Here is a 7,163-nt window from a genome sequence, read left to right as displayed (position 1 = left end):
CTCCCGGCTAGGACAAGGCAAGAGAGCACTGCAGGGAGGAGACCGCTGCATCCTGCCTGGTGGCCAGGAGGAGCCCTTGGAGGAGCCCAAAGCCAAGGGGGGCTTGGCAGCTGCAAACAAGAATCATCCTCCATGGCCAGGATGTGGCTTAAGTGGCGATATGGAAAGTGGGGCTCTGGGCTCCATTCTAGAGCTGCGACCACCTGAAGCTCCGCATCACTGGGGTGCTCTGATGTCCGCCCCCAGACTGTTAAATGTGACTCGTGGCCGACACAGAGCCTCACAAATCACAGATGCGCCACCATAATACAAATAAGAATTGTTCTTTGGACACTTTGTCACAAGATCTGAAGAGCAGGGCTCTTCCAGCGATGAGTGCCATCAGCCATCCACGGAGTGGCACACACACACACACACACACACACACACACACAGAGAGAGAGAGAGAGAGAGAGAGAGAGAGAGAGAGAGAGAGATCACACACCTCTGTACTGTTAAGTACCAGTATTATTCCTAATTTCACAAATGAGGAAACTCAATCACAGAGTGGGTAAGTCCATCACCCCACTTTGCAGCTCAAGTGAAGGCGCTCTTGCTTCCCTGAGATGCCTCAGGCCAGGCCTTCCATCTGCTCAGATGAGGTTGTCCAGGCCACAAGTCCCAGCAGCCTCTCTGCTCCTGCTGTCACAGCGCGGACACGACCAAGTGGGGCAAGATTGGGTGAGGATTGGAGAGGCTCACACGCACCCAGCCCTGCTGACAGGTGCAGAGGCAAACGGAGGGGATCTGGGTTCCTGCCTTGGGGGCCTGGCTTTCTCTGTGGCCCTACATCTCTAATTGTGGAGATGGACCTCAGACTTCAAAGGCACCCAGTCTGTCCAGCCCCCACCAACCCCCAAACATCGCCAGCCATGAGAACTGCAGGCACCCCAGACCCTGAACAAAGGCCTTCCCAGACTCGTCACCTGCTCGGCACTTAGCACGGGGCTTAATGAAAGGAAACAGATCTGCTTGGAGTGGGCATGAAGAGAGAGCGAGGAAGTCAGTGATGCTAAAGACATGGCTATTAATAAAGCCCAGCTCACTGCTTATACACCACTTGAATCCAAAACAGGACAAATAATTGGAAATCTGAGCAGGGTGAGTGGCCCGGCCAGTGCTGTGGATGACAGAGGCCTGGCAGCTGTGGGGGACCTTCTCGTTGGCTCACGTGGTTAGGAAAACAGCTCTGGGGTGGGAGGAGTCACTCAGTTGGTCTCTGCCCACATCAGGCTGACATCCGGACTGTGGTACAAGTTCCCACTGAACAGGAGGTAGAGCCACGTAGAAGGCTCATCTCTTTACAAACATCACTAGACTTAATCCTCTCTCTCTCTCTCTCTCTCTCTCTCTCTCTCTCTCTCACACACACACACACACACACACACACACACACACACACAGGCACACACACCTCTGTATGGTTAAGTACCAGTATTATTCCTAATTTCACATATGAGAAACTCAATCACAGAGGGGGTAAGTCATTTGACCATGGTAGCTGAAGCTCTGGACCTCAGTACTCAAACCCTAGACCACTGTGCCTCTCGGAAGGAGCAGGACTCTCATCCCTGGTGGCAGATACTCTTGGCCAGGAGTGATATTCCCCCAGTCATGAAGCATTTTTTAGGAAGAGGAACATGTTAGCCATAATAGTAACAACCAACTGAGCATTTACTACTGACCAGGAACTAGATCTATCCCCCTCTCTCTCCCTCTTTCTCTCCCTCCCTCCCTCCTTTCCTTCCTTCCTTTCTCCCTCCCTCCTTTCCTTCCTTCCTTTCTTCCTTCCTTCTTTCCTTTCTTCCTCCTTTCCTTTCTTATTTCCTTCCTTCTTTTCTTCCTTCCTTATTTCCTTCCTTCCTTCTTTTCTTCCTTCCTTCCTTATTTCCTTCCTTCCTCCTTTTCTCCTTCCTTTCTTTCCATCTTTCCCCCTCCTTTCTTTCTTTCTGTCCTCCCTCCCTTCCTTTCTAATTTTTATTATAACATTAACCAGGTTGTTTATAATACATTTGTTTCAGATATTAATGTCCAAACATCAATACTACCACAGAGTAGATATATTCTTTGTGTTAACTTCCTGAATTCCCCTATTACCTCATGAGGGGTCAATTTTACTCTCCATTCTATAGGGAGAGAAGCTGAGCCTCTGAGAGGTTAGGTGCCTTCTCTGGGGACCCCTGGGTTAGTAATAGAACCAATAGAACAACAATATCTTGTAGCTTATAGTGCCATCCCTCACCCATTGCTGGTGTCTAGTGCTTATTTTGGAGAATGTTTGGAAAAGCTGGACAGAATGAACAGGCAGCACTTGCTGCACAGGCCTCTTCATGAGCAGCTTTAGAAAGGCAGGAACTAGGACTAAACCACTGATACCACTCAACAAAGGCTCTAACCCTGGCATGGCTCGCTACTCCTGTATTTATGCTGCTTTCTCTTCCCTATTCTTCTACAGTTCCAAAGCCAGGACAGCTAAGTTGGGAGCTTGGAGCATTCTTTATTCTGTGTGGAAGGATTGGGGTGCTCTTGTATGAGATAGCTGCTCCTTACTGCAGGAGAAGGAATTCACACCTGTTTAAGAGTCTACATGCCTTGCATGTAGTTGATTCCATATAACCATATTCAGAAATTAGAAACAATACTACCAGCCACAGAGATAAAAAGAGTACTCAGAAATTCTACATATGGTTCTGCAAGCATCTCCAGGAGTGATTTTTGAGCATAGAGTCAGTAGTAAACTCTGAAAACCCGGGGTGTACACGCATACACACACACACACACACACACACACAGTGATGTAGACATGTGCATTGGCATCAGGCGGGCCTTAGAGTCACTCTTTTTTTTTTTTTTTTTTTTTGGTTTTTGGGTCACATCCGGCAGTGCTTGGGGGTTACTCCTGGCTCCACACTCAGAAATCGCTCCTGGCAGGCTCGGGGGACCATATGGGATGCTGGGATTTGAACCAATGACCTTCTACATGAAAGGCAAATGCCTTACCTCCATGCTATCTCTCCAGCCCCCTTAGAGTCACTCTTAATCAGCCCCACTACTCTAATTTGTTTAGTTTAACAGTGGGCAAAATTGATTCTACAGAGACCCCCTAATGCTCATGACAGCCCCTCTGGAGAATGAAGGAAGAAAGTCAGTTGGACTGGACAGAACATAGAGGGACAGATGCCTCTGCCTCCCTCTCAATTCCTTTAAACTAGCAGTGAATTTCCTTAAGGAAAATGACAGGAAACCCCAACGCCCCATAATTTTGAATGTTGAGGTAACCAGTGTCATTAATTCCAGAAGACACAGTGTCTAGGTCATTGAGTCAGATAAGAAGGGGAACAGGCATAGCTTCATCTTCCAGGTAAGGATCCTGAAGCACTCAGAGTAGTTACGTGGACACTCCCCCTACACTTGGATTCTGACTCCTAGCCACTAGGGAACTTTGAGAAAGGTTTGAGATATTCTCTCATCTATGTGGCGATGCCAAGAGAGCTGTGATGGAAGCTATGATGGGTTAGATCAGAGATGAGGCTATGAGGGAAATATGGTTTGGTGATAAGGTTGGTGGGGCTTTGAGATTAACAGCCTTTTGCAGCTGCTCTGCAAAAGGCTCCTCTGACCTGATGGAGTGTGAGGATTTTGGCCTTGATTAGTCCCATTGTAATGACCACTGGTAAGGACTTTGTTGAGGACCAAAGTGGGACCACATTCATGTGCCTTCTGTGGTGTCTGGGAAATACTTACCAACACTTGGTCCAGGATGAGGTTGAAGCACTAGTGAGTAGCACTTCTTGGTTTCTGTTATAAAAATATGTCCATAGCTGGTCTCAAGCTATCAACATGGTTTTGATTATTGCACGTTAATTAAGTTGAGAAGAGGTTTCAACAATTGGTTCTGGAACTGGAGAGATAGTACTGCTTGTAAGGTGCTTGCCTTGCAGGCTATCAACCCTGATTCTATTCCTAGCACTAAAATTGGTTCCCCAAGATATGTCAGGAGTGGTCTCTGAGCATAGAGCCAGGCATAGAGCCAGGAATAAGCACTGAAAACCCCAACTCTTCTTTTTCTCCCTCAAAACATTCCACTTAGATCTTGTGAGCCTTTACACATGGTTTCTAGCATATCTCTGGCCTCTGGGCAGAGTAGACTCATTGGCATCACCTTTCACTTGCAGGTATATTTTCAAGGCCTCTGAAGTGTGCCCATGGGGTCAAATAATTTTGTGCAGTTTTAAAAAAATCAGAGAAAGTAATTTAATCAAATCAGATTCCTGCCTTTTTTTTTTTTTGACTCTGACTTATCAAATGGAAGGGCATGATAAACCATGAAATGTATTGGTTTAGAGTAACTATGGCATGTAGTTTGCTGTGATTTCTTTGCTCATTAAAATAGTCATTTTTGTACCTTAGGTTTATTTATTTTTCAGTTGTGCCTGTGAGTTACAACTCAGTGTGTCTTTACAAGCTGGGCTTAAAAGACTCATGGCTTCTGTTTCAATATTGCACTTCTTCATTAGTAATTTTATTTATTTTCTTGTTCTTAATGAGAGCAATATGATATGTCATAAACTATATATGCTGTATATATTCAAAAACATGAATCTACTCTGAAAGTAAATAAGGTTGCAATATATAATCCAGAAAAATTGTAGTAATTGTTAATTCTGTATGTTGTAGTCACTTTTGGTATACATAAATTTGTCACTTGATTGTTTGGTCCACATTAGCTTCTCAAAATGCCATTTTCATTATATCAAGATCTTTATCCTCGTAACTTTTCCCTAGATCCCCAAATAGCCATTCAAAGCTCTCAATAGGCTGGCTACCCCTCCCACTTTATTTTCAAAAAATACCTTCTTTTTTCCTGTATTTCTCACAAATAAATATGATGTTAAAGTTGATATCTCTTCCTGGACTATATTTTTCCTTCCCTTCCTTTTGAATTTTGTTAAATATTTTTTCATATCTATTGATATCGTCACAAGGGATTTCTTTATTCTTGTTCTATTTAATATGTGGCATATTACCTAAACTGATTTTCAAATATTAAAATAACCATACTTTTGGGCTATAAATCATCATCATAGTATATAATACTCCTTATTTATTTCATCCTTTTTATATGTTGCTGATTCAAATTACTAGAATTTTTGTTAAGGATTTCTGCATCTCATTCATAAAAAATAGTTAGTGGTGATGCCCTTTCTTTGGGTTTTAGAATATTTCTAGTTTAAATAATAATATATTGAAAAATGTTGCTTTCTCTTTCTAGAAGGATTGGAGTTCATTTTTCTTAAATGTTTGGTAAAACTTACTAGTGAATATTTCTGAGCCTGGGCTTTTTTGTTTGTTTGTTTTTGGTTTTGGCCACACCCATTTGCTCAGGGGTTACTTCTGGCTATGTGCTCAGAAATCACTCCTGGCTTGGGGACCATATGAGATACTGGAGGATCAAACCTCGGTTTGTCCTAAGCTAGCACATGCAAGGCAGATGCCTTACCTCTAACGCCACCACTCTGGCCCCAAGCCTGGGCATAATAATTTATAGCATTTCTTCATATATTTATTTTGGTTTTTATTTTATTTTTATTTTTGGAGAGCTCAGTGTTTACTCTGGCTCTGTGCTCAGCGATCACTTTTAGTGGTGCTCAGGAGACCATAAGTGGTGCTAGGAATTGAACCTGGGTTGCTCATGTACAAGGCAAGCACCCTTGCTCTCTGTACTATCTCTGCAGACCAGCATTTCCTTTTTTCTCTTAGTCTCTTTGCTTCTATGTGGTTCTTATTTTTTGTTTATCACACTTGAGTCTTTATTTCATCTTGCTTTTGGCTTAGTGTGTTCTTCCTTTTCTAAGATAATGTATTTGAAAACCCCCTAAAAATTAGGTAAACTAATGCTGATGTTTTAGGAGATGACCTAAAGGTCCATGCTAAAAAAGGACAAAGTCACAAATCAATCATAGATATGCCTTGAACCAAAACGTAATAGTAACTAGTCCTCACCTCCAATTACATGACTCCAGTCTGTATAAAAAGAACACATGTCCACATAGACCTGAAAAGAATTCAGGACTCTCTTTCCCGCATTAGCATTACTTGGGTTGGGTACATTGTGCTTTTCCCAAACAGATTATTGCACTGAGAACAACTTGCAGAACCAAGTGGGGAGTCTAGCAGTAGCTCCTAGGAGGACGTTTGCTACTTCAGAAACTCACAGGCTATCCTGAGAAGTGCCGGTTATTAACTCATTCCCCACACTCCCAAAAGTCCAGCTCATCTATTCTAAACTGCCAATCTGGCTTCTGGCAAAGGGAAGCACACACACACCTCATCCAAGTGGCTTTGATTAGGCTGAGCGGTAGGTTTAAGAAAATTTAATCATCTTAACCTGTTTAGTCTTTTCCCTGCTGAAAATCATCAGCTGGATGCCAGCATGAGCCAATGATGGCAGAGCCCCTGTCAGCACTGTTGTTTATGTTAATACATTATAGGCATGAAATGGAGGAAAATGGAGTCATAAGGAGAAGTCGTGAATAAATTAGGAGATGAAGGGTCTGTGGCAGGCCCCAAGGTTCACAGACAGGAGACTCTCACAGGATTTTGTTTCTGAGTCTCAAGAGATGCTCCTTCACTTGGTAGGAAGGTATGGACAATCTACAATGGTTCCTGTGGTCAGAACTTGCCTCTTGCAGAATGCAAGGTCAAGTACCTCAGAGCCCATGTGCCAGCAATTTTTTTACTTCTCCAAATGCTGGTTTCCTCATCCAAAAAGTGGGACGAGCAGGGCCAGCAGGCTCCCTGAATGCCTGTAAAATTGGCTGGTGTGCAGGGAAGGGGTATTAGTGAAAGCCCAGCCAGATCTTTGGGCATTAGCGTCACTCTCCTTCCTGAGCACCTGCAGCCCCTTGACAGCTCTAGTGATGCTACAGGCTCAATGCACAGGGAAGCAAGGAGGGATTGAGTCTGAATCCTTGACCACCTCTGGTACACAGCCTGGAACACGTTAGGAACATCTTGCTTCTGTGTATCTTGATTTTTCCATCGATCAAATGAGACCATGAGTTATTCCCCCACTTTCTCTTCAATTCCCTTTTGGAAAAAACTCCTATTGTTTCCCTATGAAA

At 43.7% G+C, this 7,163-nt stretch overlaps 1 non-coding gene across 1 annotated transcript; it reads right to left on the bottom strand.

The window, feature by feature from the left end:
- Positions 1-4,464: 4,464 nt before the first annotated feature.
- LOC126012667 (small Cajal body-specific RNA 1) lies at positions 4,465-4,592 on the bottom strand. Its single transcript, XR_007497096.1, has one exon. It is a non-coding gene; the product is annotated as a small Cajal body-specific RNA 1 (non-coding RNA).
- Between the last annotated feature and the right edge of the window lie 2,571 nt (positions 4,593-7,163).

Source organism: Suncus etruscus, chromosome 6, assembly GCF_024139225.1.
Source record: "Suncus etruscus isolate mSunEtr1 chromosome 6, mSunEtr1.pri.cur, whole genome shotgun sequence".
NCBI classification, from domain to species: Eukaryota; Metazoa; Chordata; class Mammalia; order Eulipotyphla; family Soricidae; genus Suncus; species Suncus etruscus.
Note: the sequence above shows the minus strand (reverse complement) of the source record. Positions and strands in the feature narration are given on the sequence as shown.